General features: G+C 34.9%; 7 non-coding genes across 7 annotated transcripts; all 7 read left to right on the plus strand.

Annotated features, from left to right (window-relative positions):
- The first annotated feature begins 336 nt into the window (after nt 1–336).
- TRNAR-CCG (transfer RNA arginine (anticodon CCG)) lies at nt 337–409 on the plus strand. Its single transcript has one exon. It is a non-coding gene; the product is annotated as a tRNA-Arg (tRNA).
- Nucleotides 410–10873: 10464 nt separating this feature from the next.
- Nucleotides 10874–10946, plus strand: TRNAR-CCG (transfer RNA arginine (anticodon CCG)). The gene has a single exon. It is a non-coding gene; the product is annotated as a tRNA-Arg (tRNA).
- Nucleotides 10947–12849: 1903 nt separating this feature from the next.
- TRNAR-CCG (transfer RNA arginine (anticodon CCG)) lies at nt 12850–12922 on the plus strand. The gene has a single exon. It is a non-coding gene; the product is annotated as a tRNA-Arg (tRNA).
- Nucleotides 12923–14226: 1304 nt separating this feature from the next.
- On the plus strand, nt 14227–14299 carry TRNAR-CCG (transfer RNA arginine (anticodon CCG)). Its single transcript has one exon. It is a non-coding gene; the product is annotated as a tRNA-Arg (tRNA).
- A 1903-nt stretch (nt 14300–16202) lies between these two features.
- Nucleotides 16203–16275, plus strand: TRNAR-CCG (transfer RNA arginine (anticodon CCG)). Its single transcript has one exon. It is a non-coding gene; the product is annotated as a tRNA-Arg (tRNA).
- A 1304-nt stretch (nt 16276–17579) lies between these two features.
- TRNAR-CCG (transfer RNA arginine (anticodon CCG)) lies at nt 17580–17652 on the plus strand. The gene has a single exon. It is a non-coding gene; the product is annotated as a tRNA-Arg (tRNA).
- A 942-nt stretch (nt 17653–18594) lies between these two features.
- Nucleotides 18595–18667, plus strand: TRNAR-CCG (transfer RNA arginine (anticodon CCG)). Its single transcript has one exon. It is a non-coding gene; the product is annotated as a tRNA-Arg (tRNA).
- Nucleotides 18668–19565: the final 898 nt, after the last annotated feature.

The following is a 19565-nucleotide window of genomic DNA, read 5'->3' on the forward strand; positions in this document are numbered from 1 at the left end:
ATAATTTATTTCATCATTAATGTCAAATAATAAGTAAACCATGTGAAAATGACATGCTTTTTTTGATGCACTAATTCCTTTATCGACTGACAGGTTATTGAAATGATATATGTCCTAGGGCATTTTTAAAATAAATTATAAAATTTAACAAAATGTAAAATAATTCTAATTTGCATAATCTTTCTTGATTATCCAAATTGTATTTTGTGAGACAAGATATTTATATTAAAAGCAAATACTATGAACATGACATCTTCCATTAAAAGCATAAACAGTTTTAATTTCCATTATTCTTTTTATAATGTTTTGCTTTTTTTAAAATGAGTCATATGTATTGGCCCAGTGGCCTAATGGATAAGGCATCAGCCTCCGGAGCTGGGGATTGTGGGTTCAAGTCCCACCTGGGTCATTTCTGTTGCAGCCCTTAAAGGGACAGTCAAGTCCAAAAAAAAAAACTTTCATGTTTCAAATAGGGCATGTAATTTTAAACAAAAGGCCATACATAATTCAAGAAACTTCAAAATTATTTTAAATGGCTCTCGCTATAGTTATGCAATCATTCAATCTTAAAGGCCGCAACAGAAACAATCCAGGTGGGACTTGAACCCACAATCCCCAACTCTGGAGGCTTGTGCCTGTTGAGGGTCGGGGACCCTCGTATAAAAAGGCTGAAGGAGAACGACCTGTACTGGGTGTCCAAGCATCTTTTTCCATCTCCCGGTTCCTAAAAATTATATCCGGGTTCCTAAAATCGATGCCATACCTGTACTCGATTGTGCAAATGGATGGCATATGTGGTATTTCATGCTGTTGTGCCTCTTGAGGGTCGGGGACCCTCGTATAAAAAGGCTGAAGGAGAACGACCTGTACTGGTTGTCCAAGCATCTTTTTCCATCTCCCGGGTTCCTAAAAATTATCTCCGGGTTCTTAAAATCGATGCCATACCTGTACTCTATTGTGCAAAAGGATGGCATATGTGGTGTTTCATGCTGTTGTGCCTGTTAAGGGTCGGGGACACTCGTATAAAAAGGCTGAAGGAGAACGACCTGTACTGGTTGTCCAAGCATCTTTTTCCATCTCCCGGGTTCCTAAAAATTATCTCCGGGTTCCTAAAATCAATGCCATACCTGTACTCTATTGTGCAAAAGGATGGCATATGTGGTGTTTCATGCTGTTGTGCCTGTTAAGGGTCGGGGACACTCGTATAAAAAGGCTGAAGGAGAACGACCTGTACTGGGTGTCCAAGCATCTTTTTCCATCTCCCGGTTCCAAAAAATTAGCTCCGGGTTCCTAAAATCGATGCCATACCTGTACTCTATTGTGCAAAAGGATGGCATATGTGGTGTTTCATGCTGTTGTGCCTGTTGAGGGTCGGGGACACTCGTATAAAAAGGCTGAAGGAGAACGACCTGTACTGGGTGTCCAAGCATCTTTTTCCATCTCCCGGTTAATAAAAATTATCTCCGGGTTCCTAAAATCGATGCCATACCTGTACTCGATTGTGCAAAAGGATGGCATATGTGGTGTTTCATGCTGTTGTGCCTGTTGAGGGTCGGGGACCCTCGTATAAAAAGGCTTAAGGAGAACGACCTGTACTGGGTGTCCAAGCATCTTTTTCCATCTCCCAGTTCCTAAAAATTATCTCCGGGTTCCTAAAATCGATGCCATACCTGTACTCGATTGTGCAAAAGGATGGCATATGTGGTATTTCATGCTGTTGTGTCTGTTGAGGGTCGGGGACCCTCGTCTAAAAAGGCTGAAGGAGAACGACCTGTACTGGTTGTCCAAGCATCTTTTTCCATCTCCCGGTTCCTAAAATCGATGCCATACCTGTACTAGATTGTGCAAAAGGATGGCATATGTGGTGTTTCATGCTGTTGTGCCTGTTGAGGGTCGGGGACCCTCGTATAAAAAGGCTGAAGGAGAACGACCTGTACTGGGTGTCCAAGCATCTTTTTCCATCTCCCGGTTCCTAAAAATTATCTCCGGGTTCCTAAAATCGATGCCATACCTATACTCGATTGTGCAAAAGGATGGCATATTTGGTATTTCATGCTGTTGTGCCTGTTGAGGGTCGGTGACCCTCGTATAAAAAGGCTGAAGGAGGGGGGGCGGAGCCAACTATGGAGCTGACTGGACGCAGAGGAGCGGAGCTCCCACTATATATTAGCTAAATAACTTTATATAGAGCTCTAGTTGGCTAAAAATATCTCTTTAATTACCCTAGTTCCACACAAAAGCCTAATTACAGCACATAATCAGTCATTTCTGCAGAATCGCACCGCTCTTGATAGTGACAGAAGGAGCTCTGATCAGACTGACGATTTTACAAGGCTGATAGACGGATCTACTGGGACACTCCTTATGCAAGCTGCCAACACCATCTAACTCTACGGGCACATTAGGGATAAAAGAACAGCGTGTGGAGTCCCATATAGCTTCTTATAGCTACAGCTGCAGACCTGATTCAGGACCGCATAATAGCCCGCGAAAGCCGACCTCCCATCTTTACTTAATGCACGAGGATCTGAACAGCCTCTAAACAACGTCTAATTCACTTTGACATGACTGCAGAGTCTTCCGTTTCTAGATTTTAGCTGCAATATCTCCAAGACCAATTTTGATTGTATGCAGGTATGGCGGAGTTTGTTTTGAGTCGGATCGTCGAGGTGTTGGATTCTTGCAGGGCGGCACTTCTAGATGTAATAGGTGAGGCCTTCAGCTTATCCGCTACCCACACCACCTCTTCAGGTACCCAAACTGTTCAGATAGCACAGTGTAACGGTAAAGAAGATTTACTAACAATGCCGGCACTTGCTCTACCGCGAAGCAATACAAAAGAGGGTTGGAGGATCAACATGCCAGATGATAGCAAGGAACTGAACACTATCAATAAGCCATATGATTTGCAATTGGAAGTATTATTTAAAATCTTAAGGGTAACGTCAATGGCAGATATACCTCAGAGGAGTGGAATGTGTATATGGGAACAAAGATCACATACAGCCCTTGCCTATAGGCTACTCTATTGGAGCTCACTTGGGGTGCAGAGACCGCCTAGGGATGTGAATCTCCTTGAGTCCCGAAGCCTCATAACTGGCTCTGGTGTGAGCTTGAATTACTTTGAAGCAGGATAAAGATATTTTTAGTAGGATCTGAGTCCAGAGACACTGCGTAATATGCTGGACACTATCATTTTATATTGTGGTTTGCTGTTCAGAGACTTACTTTTCCTTTTATAAAGCTATGTAATTCTGTGTGCTTTACTAAGCTATTTAGAGTTAAGTTGTTTAAGATATCTATACAGGTATGGGGGGGGGGGGGGTTTGTACCTTGTACCTATCCCCTCCTATGTTTGTGTATTACAAGTGTATGCTATACTTTTAATGCTGGAGAAACACGCATTGTTTGAATAACTTCAGAGCTAGGGCCTGCCTCAAATATTCTATTGGTTATTATTGTGTCGCACTGTGGGCGACTGAGACAGGGAGATATAGAGGGACAATATTTACTGTAATACATAAGGAAATAGTGAAGATTTATACCACACACCAAAGGTCTCTCCTTATAGTAGTATTTTGCAACCATTTTTAATTCTAACTATAGCATAGTCCAATTATAGTATACACTTATTGTTAGGTGCTACGGATGTAAGCACTACTGTTGATTATATTTCATACTTATATAATATATTACCCAGTATATGATACGCAAGGGAGCTACTTTCTTACTCTAGGCTCTGGGGTATAGGGCCCATGCCCCCGGGCCGGAGCTATACTGATGAATATTCCTGCACAGCTCGTATTGCCTCTCACTGAGGATTACTATATACATTCAGAGTTTCTTAATTGCTTATATGGATGTGCAGCATGTATATACCTAGTCCCGTATGAAGTAATCTATTGTTACTACATTATACATTTGGGTTCTACTTGTATTATGTATTGAAAGGGGTGGGCTGTCTGCGGCCGGGATGGTCTACCCATGTTTATTTGCAATTTTCAACCCTATAGTATTGGTATTTCTCTTAATACCTACAGTGGTTACATATAGCCCCCTGTTTTTTAAATTCATAGTATTCCTCACTCTTAAACTGAATGGGGTATTTCCCAGTTTTAGACTATCCTGAGATATCTGGGAGCTTATCTTTAATCCGGACTCACATGTGAGCTCAACTACACTTATATAACATGTAGTGTACCTCAGCTGTTCTGCGCTATAACTGGGAGAAGGTTTATTTCTAATTGCCTAACTGTTACTTGTATATAGTTGAAAAGGCACGTTATTTATATGCTACGAGAGGGTAATATTTGACTTATTTTACTCTATATTTGGATTGGCTCCGTATTCCCCCCCTAGGGGTTTTCCCCTAGGCCCTGTTTACCAATGTAAACTAAGGAACACAGATTCCATTGCATTTTCCTATCCACTATTAGATGTTTAATATGAAAAAGCGGCACATAATATTCCCCTTCCTATAAAAGAAAAAACTGAGGAAAGATATGGGCGCTATGAGTGCTAGCAGGATATACTATTGACCTAGGCTTAGCTTGTGAGACCAATATACATTCTATAATATAACCTTATCCTTATTTGAATTTCTATTTTATCTGGATAGATTGTTTGTGAAAATATACTTTATGCACTCATATGTCTTAACAGGTATGTACTGCCTTACTAGAGATGTTCCTATTGTAATTTATTTACAATGTACTATACACTGTGATGTTTATATTGAATTTCCTCAATAAAAATTAATAAAAAAAAAAAGGCTGAAGGAGAACGACCTGTACTGGGTGTCCAAGCATCTTTTTCCATCTCCCGGTTCCTAAATATTATCTCCGGGTTCCTAAAATCGATGCCATACCTGTACTCTATTGTGCAAAAGGATGGCATATGTGGTATTTCATGCTGTTGTGTCTGTTGAGGGTCGGGGACCCTCGTCTAAAAAGGCTGAAGGAGAACGACCTGTACTGGTTGTCCAAGCATCTTTTTCCAACTCCCGGTTCCTAAAATCGATGCCATACCTGTACTCTATTGTGCAAAAGGATGGCATATGTGGTGTTTTATGCTGTTGTGCCTGTTGAGGGTCGGGGACCCTCGTATAAAAAGGCTGAAGGAGAACGACCTGTACTGGGTGTCCAAGCATCTTTTCCATCTCCCGGTTCCTAAAAATTATCTCCGGGTTCCTAAAATCGATGCCATACCTGTACGCTATTGTGCAAAAGGATGGCATATGTGGTATTTCATACTGTTGTGCCTGTTGAGGGTCGGGGACCCTCGTATAAAAAGGCTGAAGGAGAACGACCTGTACTGGGTGTCCAAGCATCTTTTTCCATCTCCCGGTTCCTAAAAATTATCTCCGGGTTCCTAAAATCGATCCCATACCTGTACTCTATTGTGCAAAAGGATGGCATATGTGGTCTTTCATGCTGTTGTGCCTGTTGAGGGTCGGGGACACTCATATAAAAAGGCTGAAGGAGAATGACCTGTACTGGGTGTCCAAACATCGTTTTCCATCTCCCGGATGTAGCGGTACTCCACTAGGGGGTCTCCCTTCCTCTGTCCAAACCCAGGGGTGGCCACCGGATAGTGGGACCAGAGATATAGTTGCTGAGACCGGGGTCAAGCCAGCGGGTGTATCTCCCCCAGTGGACTCCCAGTCAGGTAGCGTCCTCTCTGCCCTGCAGCTCTTTCTTGTCAGGTATCGTCCCCTCTGCCTGTCTGCTTCTAGGCAGGAATAAATCCCACTGCCAGGCTGCTTCTTGTCAGGAATATATCCCTCTGCCTCCAAATAGTGGGACCAGGGCTATCGTGGCTGAAACCGGGGTCAAGCCAGCGTTTGTATCTCCCCCAGCTGGGCTGGTCTCAGTGGGCTCCCAGGCAGGTAGCTTCCCCTCTGCCTGTCTGGTTCTAGGCAGGAATAGATCCCTCTGCCTCACTGCACACTTCCAGCAGGTAGCGTGCCCTCTGGTTTCTTATAGGCAGGAATCGATCCCTCTGCCTTGCTGCTCCTTTCAGGCAGGCCAGCTCTTTGCATACAGGCCCACAGACTCTGTAACAGATCTCTCTTGCAGGGAGAGGTGCAGCCAGAATGCAGGGTCAGAACCTCTGCAACTGGTATAACTGAAAGAATCAAACAGCACAAAAAGGCAATCCCGGACCCCAACCTGTACTCGATTGTGCAAAAGGAAGTAACCTTACCATGAGTCGCAGACCGCACGTCTTTGTAATTCTCTGTCTGGGAAATTATATATCTTTCAAATTAGCTATTTATCTATCAAATCTATCTAACTATCAATCGTATCTATCAAATGTATATTGCATCTATTAATCTATGCAATTCGTATCTATCAAATGTATATTGCATCTATTGATCTATGGAACTCGTATCTATCAAATGTATATTGCATCTTTTGATCTCTGTAATTTGTATCTATCAAATGTATATTGCATCTTTTGATCCATGTAATTCGTATCTATCAAATGTATTGTATATTGCATCTTTTGATGTATGTTATTCGTATCTATAAATGTATATTGCATCTTTTGATCCATGTAATTCGTATCTATCAAATGTATATTGCATCTTTTGATCTATGCAATTCTTATCTATCAAATGTATATTGCATCTTTTGATCTGCCTTGCTGCTCCTTTCAGGCAGGCCAGCTCTTTGCATACAGGCCCACAGACTCTGTAACAGATCTCTCTTGCAGGGAGAGGTGCAGCCAGAATGCAGGGTCAGAACCTCTGCAACTGGTATACTTGATTGTGCAAAAGGAAGTAACCTTACCATGGGTCACAGACGGCATGTCTTATTGTTATACTCTGTCATTGAAATTATATATCTATCAAATCTATCTATTTATCTATCTAATCTATCTAACTATCAATCGTATCTATCAAATATATATTGCATCTATTGATTTCTGTAATTCGTATCTATCAAATGTATATTGCATCTTTTGATCTATGTAATTCGTATCTATCAAATGTATATTGCATCTTTTCATCTATGTAATTCGTATCTATCAAATGTATATTGCATCTTTTGATCTGCCTTGCTGCTCCTTTCAGGCAGGCCAGCTCTTTGCAAACAGGCCCACAGACTCTGTAACAGATCTCTCTTGCAGGGAGAGGTGCAGCCAGAATGTAGGGTCAGAACCTCTGCAACTGGTATACTTGATTGTGCAAAAGGAAATAACCTTACCATGGGTCACAGACCGCATGTCTTATTGTTATACTCTGTCATTGAAATTATATATCTATCAAATCTATCTATGTATCTATCTAATCTATCTAACTATCAATCGTATCTATCAAATATATATTGCATCTATTGATCTCTGTAATTCGTATCTATCAAATGTATATTGCATCTTTTGATCTATGTTATTCGTATCTATCAAATGTATATTGCATCTTTTGATCCATGTAATTCGTATCTATCAAAAGTATATTGCATCTTTTGATCTATGTAATTCATATCTATCAAATGTATATTGCATCTTTTGATCTATGTAATTCGTATCTATCAAATGTATATTGCATCTTTTGATCTGCCTTGCTGCTCCTTTCAGGCAGGCCAGCTCTTTGCATACAGGCCCACAGACTCTGTAACAGATCTCTCTTGCAGGGAGAGGTGCAGCCAGAATACAGGGTCAGAACCTCTGCAACTGGTATACTCGATTGTGCAAAAGGAAGTAACCTTACCATGGGTCACAGACCACACATCTTTGTAATTCTCTGTCTGGGAAATTATATATCTTTCAAATTAGCTATTTATCTATCAAATCTATCTAACTATCAATCGTATCTATCAAATGTATATTGCATCTATTGATCTATGCAATTCGTATCTATCAAATGTATATTGCATCTATTGATCTATGGAATTCGTATCTATCAAATGTATATTGCATCTTTTGATCTATGTAATTTGTATCTATCAAATGTAAATTGCATCTTTTGATCTATGTAATTCGTATCTATCAAATGTATATTGCATCTTTTGATCTATGTAATTCGTATCTATCAAATGTATATTGCATCTATTGATCTATGCAATTCGTATCTATCAAATGTATATTGCATCTATTGATCTAAGTAATTAGTATCTATCAAATGTATATTGCATCTATTGATGTAATTCGTATCTATCAAATGTATATTGTATCTTTTGATCCATGTAATTCGTATCTATCAAATGTATATTGCATCTTTTGATCTATGTAATTCGTATCTATCAAATGTAAATTGCATCTTTTGATCTATGTAATTCGTATCTATCTAATGTATATTGCATCTTTTGATCTATGTAATTGGTATCTATCAAATGTATATTGCATCTATTGATCTATGTAATCTATGTATCTATCTATCAAATCTATCGATCTCGCGGTTGTTTGTGGTGCGTTAAACGGGGAGTTTGGTCTGTCACTGTGAAGCGGGCGTAACCCTTACACTACCTGATCGATACAACATCATACCTGATGTTTTAAAGAATGTTATTCCAAACAATTTTGGAATGTTAGGTGATTTATGCCCTTTATGGCTTAAAAACAGACTCTGCATCAACTATGTAATTTTCCGTGGGAGTTTTGCCATGGATCCCCCTCCGGCATGCCACAGTCCAGGTGTTAGTCCCCTTGAAACAACTTTTCCATCACTATTGTGGCCAGAAAGAGTCCCTGTGGGTTTTAAAATTCGCCTGCCCATTGAAGTCAATTGCGGTTCGCCCGGTTCGCCTGTTCATGAACAGTAGCGGAAGTTGGAGTCTGCCATTCGCGAACCGAATTTTTTAGGTTCGCGACATCACTACTAATAGACGAAAAATGATTGTCCTTCGTCATTTGTAAAGGACTAAAAAAAACTTGGTAATTAAATATTCATCTATATTTTTTAATTCTGCACAAAGTAATTAAAAAATATGGTTTAAAAATAATCTAGTTCTCATACAAAATGTATTACTAAACATAGTAAATTACGGCAAGGCAGTAAGTACAGTATATACTTACAATTTGACATGAATAAGGGTGGAAAAATCCACGTATATATCAAACTTATTAGAATACTCAGCATTCTTATAAACAATATAAAGAGAAAAAATAGGTATACATTTTTGTCTTACAAATTTAATATAATTTATTTCATCAATTATGTCAAATAATAAGTAAAACATGAAAATGACATGTCCTAGGGCATTTTAAAAATAAATTATTGTCTTTAACAAAATGTAAAAAAATTCTAATTTGCATAATCTTTCTTTAATATCCAAAATTGTTTTTTGTGAGACAAGATATTTGTATTACAAGCAAATGCTATGAACATGACATCTTCCATTAAAAAAGCATAAACAGTTTTAATTTCCATTATTATTTTTATAATGTTTCCATTGCTTGTTTTAAATTTAATTATATGTAGTGGCCTAATGGATAAGGCATCGGCCTCCGGAGCTGGTGGTTGTGGGTTCAAGTCCCACCTGAGTTGTTTTATGTTGCAGCCCTTAAGATTGTATGGTTGCATAACTATAGTGAGAGCCATTTAAAATAATTAAGAAGTTTCTTGAATTATCTATGGCCTTTACTTAACTATTATGAAAATGAATTTATTTGTAGCTTTGATCAATCTCAGCTTAAATTGTTTAACAACATCGTTTTTTTAAATTAAATATAATGCTATAAGACGTAGTAAAGGTCCATCTTTGTTTTGACTTTTTATTCTACATAACAACAGATGTAAATCATTATCCTCTGTTGTGTGTAAAAGACTTAAAAGAACTTTGTAATTAAATATTTATCTAATTACATTTTTAAAAAATATTTAATTCTGCACAAACAACAGAAACAATATGGTTTAAAAAGAATCTAGTTTTCATACAAAACGTAAAATGTATTAAATAATACGGCAATATCTTAACATTTAACCTCTTAAGGACATATGACAGAATTTTTCCGTCATAAAACAATTGAGCAAACTGAAAGCTGTGTCCTTAAAGGGTTAAGTGAACATATGCATAAGTGTGTACATACAATTTGACGTCAATAATGGTGAAAAAATCCACATATGTATCAAATTAATTCGAATACTCAGCAATCCGATAAACAATACAAAGAGAAAAAATAGGTATACATTTTGGTTTTACAAAAATAAGCCAAAAATACTTCTTTTGACTTTTTTCTAGATAACAACTAATAGATGGAAAATGACTGTCCTCAGTCATATGCAATTGACTAAAAAGAACTTAGTAATTCAATATTCATTTATATTTTTTAATTCTGCACAAAGGAATGAAAAAATATGGTTTAAAAATAATATAGTTCTCATACAAAATGTAAGATGTATTAAATAATCCATGAATTAATAAACATAGTAGATTACGGCAAGGCAGTAAATACAGTGTATATACTTACAATTTGACATGAATAAGGGTGAAAAAATCCACGTTTATATATAACTTATTAGAATACTCAGCATTCTCATAAACAAAATAAAGAGAAAAAATAGGTATACATTTTTGTCTTACAAATTTAATATAATTTATTTCATCATTAATGTCAAATAATAAGTAAACCATGTGAAAATGACATGCTTTTTTTGATGCACTAATTCCTTTATTGACTGACAGGTTATTAAAATGATATATGTCCTAGGGCATTTTTAAAATAAATTATAAAATTTAACAAAATGTAAAAGAATTCTAATTTGCATAATATTTCTTGATTATCCAAATTGTATTTTGTGACAAGATATTTATATTAAAAGCAAATGCTATGAACATGACATCTTCCATTAAAAGCATAAACAGTTTTAATTTCCATTAATGTTTTTGTAATGTTTCCATTGCTTTTTTCACATTGAATGATATGTATTGGCCCAGTGGCCTAATGGATAAGGCATCAGCCTCCGGAGCTGGGGATTGTGGGTTCAAGTCCCACCTGGGTCGTTTCTGTTGCAGCCCTTAAAGGGACAGTCAAGTCCATAAAAAACTTTCATGTTTCAAATAGGGCATGTAATTTTAAACAACTTTCCAATTTACTTTTATCACCAATTTTGCTTTGCTCTCTTGGTATTCTTAGTTGAAAGCTAAACCTAGGAGATTGATATGCTAATTTCTTAGACCTTGAAGGCCGCCTCTAATCTAAATGCATTTTGATAGTTTTTCACCACTAGAGGGCATTAGTTAGGGCATTAGGAATTAAAAAATATGGTTTAAAAATAATCTAGTTCTCATACAAAATGTAAACTGTATTAAATAATATTTGTATTAATAAACATAGTAAATTACGGCAAGGCAGTAAATACTTACAATTTGACATGAGTAAGGGTGGAAAAATCCACGTATATATCAAACTTATTAGAATACTCAGCATTCTTATAAACAATATAAAGAGAAAAAATAGGTATACATTTTTGTCTTACAAATGTAATATAATTTATTTAATCAATTATGTCAAATAATAAGTAAAACATGAAAATGACATGCTTTTTTTGATGCACTAATTCCTTTATTGACTGACAGGTTATCGAAATGATACATGTCCTAGGGCAGATTTAGTGTTCTGGAAAAATGCTAGTTGCGGTCTGGGGGGTAATAATTATCCCTAACTCTTTCTCCCACATTTCAATAGAGCGCGGCAAATTGCCTGGGGGCACTTGAGTAATAATATTATAAATGCGTGAGAGACTATGTTTGATTGGAGGTGAGGATGCATATAGCTGTTCCAAGTTTGTTAGGGAGCGTACCAAATTTGCGTGTTGGTGATGTGTTGTGATGTAGTGATGTACTCTCCTATAAGAGAACCAGTTAGTAGCCCAGTCATGTCCCCTATCGACCAGTTGCCCTCGAGTGTATAATTGTTCATTATTTATGATTTGCATTACTGGGACCTCGTAACTACCAACCTGTGTTTCAATGGATTTAGTCAATGATAGTAGGGAAAACTCGCTATTGTGTAAAAGTGATGTTAGAGGGCCTGGGCATGAAGAAATGTACGGATTCACTATATTAGAGGTGACCCATATTTTAAGAGTCTCTCGGGTGATTGGGTTTTCTATCTGTCTGCTCAACACTTGGGAGTTTGGGTGCCAACACACAGAAGGCAAGTCAGTACCGGGGCTCAGGTTTTCCTCCAGCAGAATCCATCTCTTGTGATTTTTGTGTATTCTCCAATCAAGAATTCTTTGGAGAAATATGGATCTATGATAGGAATCTATATCAGGAACGCCTAAGCCTCCCTGAGCTGTAGAGCGTGTCATAGTAAGTTTGTTTATCCTAGGGGGGCGTCTATTCCAAATAAACGAACCGAATAGCCGCTGCATTTGTGATGTATAAGCGTTGGGTAATTGGATAGGGAGGGTTTGCATGATATATAACAGGCGTGGAAACACATTCATTTTAATAGTTTTAATCCTGCCTAGCCATGACAGGTGTTTCCTAGTCCAGGAAGATAGGTCTCTTGTGAGAAAAAAAAAATAGGTATACATTTTTGTCTTACATAATTTAATATAATTTATTTCATCATTAATGTCAAATAATAAGTAAACCATGTGAAAATGACATGCTTTTTTTGATGCACTAATTCCTTTATTGACTGACAGGTTATTGAAATGATATATGTCCTAGGGCATTTTTAAAATAAATTATAAAATTTAACAAAATGTAAAAGAATTCTAATTTGCATAATATTTCTTGATTATCCAAATTGTATTTTGTGACAAGATATTTATATTAGAAGCAAATGCTATGAACATGACATCTTCCATTAAAAGCATAAACAGTTTTAATTTCCATTAATGTTTTTGTAATGTTTCCATTGCTTTTTTTTTCACAATGAATCCTATGTATTGGCCCAGTGGCCTAATGGATAAGGCATCAGCCTCCGGAGCTGGGGGTTGTGGGTTCAAATCCCACCTGGGTCGTTTCTGTTGCGGCCCTTAAGATTGTATGGTTGCATAACTATAGTGAGAGCCGTTTAAAATAATTAAGAAGTTTCTTGAATTATATTTGTCCTTTACTTAACTATTATGAAAATGAATTTATTTGTATCTTTGATCAATCTCAGCTTAAATTGTTTAACAACATGTTTTTTTTTAATTAAATATAATGCTATAAGACTTAGTAAAGGTCCATCTTTGTTTTGACTTTTTATTCTACATAACAACAGATGTAAATCATTATCCTCTGTTGTGTGTAAAAAACTTAAAAGAACTTTGTAATTAAATATTTATCTAATTACATTTTTAAAAAATATTTAATTCTGCACAAACAACAGAAACAATATGGTTTAAAAAGAATCTAGTTTTCATACAAAACGTAAAATGTATTAAATAATACGGCAATATCTTAACATTTAAGTGAACATATGCATAAGTATGTACATACAATTTGACGTCAATAATGGTGAAAAAATCCACATATGTATCAAATTAATTAGAATACTCAGCAATCCGATAAACAATAAAAAGAGAAAAAATAGGTATACATTTTGGTTTTACAAAAATAAGCCAAAAATACTTCTTTTGACTTTTTTCTAGATAACAACTAATAGATGGAAAATGACTGTCCTCAGTCATATGCAATTGACTAAAAAGAACTTAGTAATTCAATATTCATTTATATTTTTTAATTCTGCACAAAGGAATGAAAAAATATGGTTTAAAAATAATATAGTTCTCATACAAAATGTAAGATGTATTAAATAATCCATGAATTAATAAACATAGTAGATTACGGCAAGGCAGTAAATACAGTGTATATACTTACAATTTGACATGAATAAGGGTGAAAAAATCCACGTTTATATATAACTTATTAGAATACTCAGCATTCTCATAAACAAAATAAAGAGAAAAAATAGGTATACATTTTTGTCTTACAAATTTAATATAATTTATTTCATCATTAATGTCAAATAATAAGTAAACCATGTGAAAATGACATGCTTTTTTTGATGCACTAATTCCTTTATTGACTGACAGGTTATTAAAATGATATATGTCCTAGGGCATTTTTAAAATAAATTATAAAATTTAACAAAATGTAAAAGAATTCTAATTTGCATAATATTTCTTGATTATCCAAATTGTATTTTGTGACAAGATATTTATATTAAAAGCAAATGCTATGAACATGACATCTTCCATTAAAAGCATAAACAGTTTTAATTTCCATTAATGTTTTTGTAATGTTTCCATTGCTTTTTTCACATTGAATGATATGTATTGGCCCAGTGGCCTAATGGATAAGGCATCAGCCTCCGGAGCTGGGGATTGTGGGTTCAAGTCCCACCTGGGTCGTTTCTGTTGCAGCCCTTAAAGGGACAGTCAAGTCCATAAAAAACTTTCATGTTTCAAATAGGGCATGTAATTTTAAACAACTTTCCAATTTACTTTTATCACCAATTTTGCTTTGCTCTCTTGGTATTCTTAGTTGAAAGCTAAACCTAGGAGATTGATATGCTAATTTCTTAGACCTTGAAGGCCGCCTCTAATCTAAATGCATTTTGATAGTTTTTCACCACTAGAGGGCATTAGTTAGGGCATTAGGAATTAAAAAATATGGTTTAAAAATAATCTAGTTCTCATACAAAATGTAAACTGTATTAAATAATATTTGTATTAATAAACATAGTAAATTACGGCAAGGCAGTAAATACTTACAATTTGACATGAGTAAGGGTGGAAAAATCCACGTATATATCAAACTTATTAGAATACTCAGCATTCTTATAAACAATATAAAGAGAAAAAATAGGTATACATTTTTGTCTTACAAATGTAATATAATTTATTTAATCAATTATGTCAAATAATAAGTAAAACATGAAAATGACATGCTTTTTTTGATGCACTAATTCCTTTATTGACTGACAGGTTATCGAAATGATACATGTCCTAGGGCAGATTTAGTGTTCTGGAAAAATGCTAGTTGCGGTCTGGGGGGTAATAATTATCCCTAACTCTTTCTCCCACATTTCAATAGAGCGCGGCAAATTGCCTGGGGGCACTTGAGTAATAATATTATAAATGCGTGAGAGACTATGTTTGATTGGAGGTGAGGATGCATATAGCTGTTCCAAGTTTGTTAGGGAGCGTACCAAATTTGCGTGTTGGTGATGTGTTGTGATGTAGTGATGTACTCTCCTATAAGAGAACCAGTTAGTAGCCCAGTCATGTCCCCTATCGACCAGTTGCCCTCGAGTGTATAATTGTTCATTATTTATGATTTGCATTACTGGGACCTCGTAACTACCAACCTGTGTTTCAATGGATTTAGTCAATGATAGTAGGGAAAACTCGCTATTGTGTAAAAGTGATGTTAGAGGGCCTGGGCATGAAGAAATGTACGGATTCACTATATTAGAGGTGACCCATATTTTAAGAGTCTCTCGGGTGATTGGGTTTTCTATCTGTCTGCTCAACACTTGGGAGTTTGGGTGCCAACACACAGAAGGCAAGTCAGTACCGGGGCTCAGGTTTTCCTCCAGCAGAATCCATCTCTTGTGATTTTTGTGTATTCTCCAATCAAGAATTCTTTGGAGAAATATGGATCTATGATAGGAATCTATATCAGGAACGCCTAAGCCTCCCTGAGCTGTAGAGCGTGTCATAGTAAGTTTGTTTATCCTAGGGGGGCGTCTATTCCAAATAAACGAACCGAATAGCCGCTGCATTTGTGATGTATAAGCGTTGGGTAATTGGATAGGGAGGGTTTGCATGATATATAACAGGCGTGGAAACGCATTCATTTTAATAGTTTTAATCCTGCCTAGCCATGACAGGTGTTTCCTAGTCCAGGAAGATAGGTCTCTTGTGAGAAAAAAAAAATAGGTATAAATTTTTGTCTTACATAATTTAATATAATTTATTTCATCATTAATGTCAAATAATAAGTAAACCATGTGAAAATGACATGCTTTTTTTGATGCACTAATTCCTTTATTGACTGACAGGTTATTGAAATGATATATGTCCTAGGGCATTTTTAAAATAAATTATAAAATTTAACAAAATGTAAAAGAATTCTAATTTGCATAATATTTCTTGATTATCCAAATTGTATTTTGTGACAAGATATTTATATTAGAAGCAAATGCTATGAACATGACATCTTCCATTAAAAGCATAAACAGTTTTAATTTCCATTAATGTTTTTGTAATGTTTCCATTGCTTTTTTTTTCACAATGAATCCTATGTATTGGCCCAGTGGCCTAATGGATAAGGCATCAGCCTCCGGAGCTGGGGGTTGTGGGTTCAAATCCCACCTGGGTCGTTTCTGTTGCGGCCCTTAAGATTGTATGGTTGCATAACTATAGTGAGAGCCGTTTAAAATAATTAAGAAGTTTCTTGAATTATATTTGTCCTTTACTTAACTATTATGAAAATGAATTTATTTGTATCTTTGATCAATCTCAGCTTAAATTGTTTAACAACATGTTTTTTTTTAATTAAATATAATGCTATAAGACTTAGTAAAGGTCCATCTTTGTTTTGACTTTTTATTCTACATAACAACAGATGTAAATCATTATCCTCTGTTGTGTGTAAAAAACTTAAAAGAACTTTGTAATTAAATATTTATCTAATTACATTTTTAAAAAATATTTAATTCTGCACAAACAACAGAAACAATATGGTTTAAAAAGAATCTAGTTTTCATACAAAACGTAAAATGTATTAAATAATACGGCAATATCTTAACATTTAAGTGAACATATGCATAAGTATGTACATACAATTTGACGTCAATAATGGTGAAAAAATCCACATATGTATCAAATTAATTAGAATACTCAGCAATCCGATAAACAATAAAAAGAGAAAAAATAGGTATACATTTTGGTTTTACAAAAATAAGCCAAAAATACTTCTTTTGACTTTTTTCTAGATAACAACTAATAGATGGAAAATGACTGTCCTCAGTCATATGCAATTGACTAAAAAGAACTTAGTAATTCAATATTCATTTATATTTTTTAATTCTGCACAAAGGAATGAAAAAATATGGTTTAAAAATAATATAGTTCTCATACAAAATGTAAGATGTATTAAATAATCCATGAATTAATAAACATAGTAGATTACGGCAAGGCAGTAAATACAGTGTATATACTTACAATTTGACATGAATAAGGGTGAAAAAATCCACGTTTATATATAACTTATTAGAATACTCAGCATTCTCATAAACAAAATAAAGAGAAAAAATAGGTATACATTTTTGTCTTACAAATTTAATATAATTTATTTCATCATTAATGTCAAATAATAAGTAAACCATGTGAAAATGACATGCTTTTTTTGATGCACTAATTCCTTTATTGACTGACAGGTTATTGAAATGATATATGTCCTAGGGCATTTTTAAAATAAATTATAAAATTTAACAAAATGTAAAAGAATTCTAATTTGCATAATATTTCTTGATTATCCAAATTGTATTTTGTGACAAGATATTTATATTAAAAGCAAATGCTATGAACATGACATCTTCCATTAAAAGCATAAACAGTTTTAATTTCCATTAATGTTTTTGTAATGTTTCCATTGCTTTTTTCACATTGAATGATATGTATTGGCCCAGTGGCCTAATGGATAAGGCATCAGCCTCCGGAGCTGGGGATTGTGGGTTCAAGTCCCACCTGGGTCGTTTCTGTTGCAGCCCTTAAAGGGACAGTCAAGTCCATAAAAAACTTTCATGTTTCAAATAGGGCATGTAATTTTAAACAACTTTCCAATTTACTTTTATCACCAATTTTGCTTTGCTCTCTTGGTATTCTTAGTTGAAAGCTAAACCTAGGAGATTGATATGCTAATTTCTTAGACCTTGAAGGCCGCCTCTAATCTAAATGCATTTTGATAGTTTTTCACCACTAGAGGGCATTAGTTAGGGCATTAGGAATTAAAAAATATGGTTTAAAAATAATCTAGTTCTCATACAAAATGTAAACAGTATTAAATAATAATTGTATTAATAAACATAGTAAATTACGGCAAGGCAGTAAATACTTACAATTTGACATGAATAAGGGTGGAAAAATCCACGTATATATCAAACTTATTAGAATACTCAGCATTCTTATAAACAATATAAAGAGAAAAAATAGGTATACATTTTTGTCTTACAAATGTAATATAATTTATTTAATCAATTATGTCAAATAATAAGTAAAACATGAAAATGACATGCTTTTTTTGATGCACTAATTCCTTTATTGACTGACAGGTTATCGAAATGATACATGTCCTAGGGCAGATTTAGTGTTGTGGAAAAATGCTAGTTGCGGTCTGGGGGGTAATAATTATCCCTAACTCTTTCTCCCACATTTCAATAGAGCACGGCAAATTGCCTGGGGGCACTTGAGTAATAATATTATAAATGCGTGAGAGACTATGTTTGATTGGAGGTGAGGATGCATATAGCTGTTCCAAGTTTGTTAGGGAGCGTACCAAATTTGCGTGTTGGTGATGTGTTGTGATGTAGTGATGTACTCTCCTATAAGAGAACCAGTTAGTAGCCCAGTCATGTCCCGATTAATGTTTTTGTAATGTTTCCATTGCTTTTTTTTTTTCACAATGAATGATATGTATTGGCCCAGTGGCCTAATGGATAAGGCATCAGCCTCCGGAGCTGGGGATTGTGGGTTCAAATCCCACCTGGGTCGTTTCTGTTGCGGCCCTTAAGATTGTATGGTTGCATAACTATAGTGAGAGCCGTTTAAAATAATTAAGAAGTTTCTTGAATTATTTATGGCCTTTACTTAACTATTATGAAAATGAATTTATTTGTATCTTTGATCAATCTCAGCTTAAATTGTTTAACAACATGGTTTTTTTAATTAAATATAATGCTATAAGACGTTGTAAAGGTCCATCTTTGTTTTGACTTTTTATTCTACATAACAACAGATGTAAATCATTATCCTCTGTTGTGTGTAAAAAACTTAAAAGAACTTTGTAATTAAATATTTATCTAATTACATTTTTAAAAAATATTTAATTCTACACAAACAACAGAAACAATATGGTTTAAAAAGAATCTAGTTTTCATACAAACCGTAAAATGTATTAAATAATCCTTGTAGTTATAAACAATGTAAATTACGACAAGGCAGCTTTATACTTCTCTTAGAAGACACGGCAATATCTTAACATTTAAGTGAACATATGCATAAGTATGTACATACAATTTGACGTCAATAATGGTGAAAAAATCCACATATGTATCAAATTAATTCGAATACTCAGCAATCAGATAAACAATACAAAGAGAAAAAATAGGTATACATTTTGGTTTTACAAAAATAAGCCAAAAATACTTCTTTTGACTTTTTTCTAGATAACAACTAATAGATGGAAAATGACTGTCCTCAGTCATATGCAATTGACTAAAAAGAACTTAGTAATTCAATATTCATTTATATTTTTTAATTCTGCACAAAGGAATGAAAAAATATGGTTTAAAAATAATATAGTTCTCATTCAAAATGTAAGCTGTATTAAATAATCCTTGAATTAATAAACATAGTAGATTACGGCAAGGCAGTAAATACAGTGTATATA

This window comes from Bombina bombina, chromosome 7 (genome assembly GCF_027579735.1).
Source record: "Bombina bombina isolate aBomBom1 chromosome 7, aBomBom1.pri, whole genome shotgun sequence".
Lineage (NCBI taxonomy): Eukaryota > Metazoa > Chordata > Amphibia > Anura > Bombinatoridae > Bombina > Bombina bombina.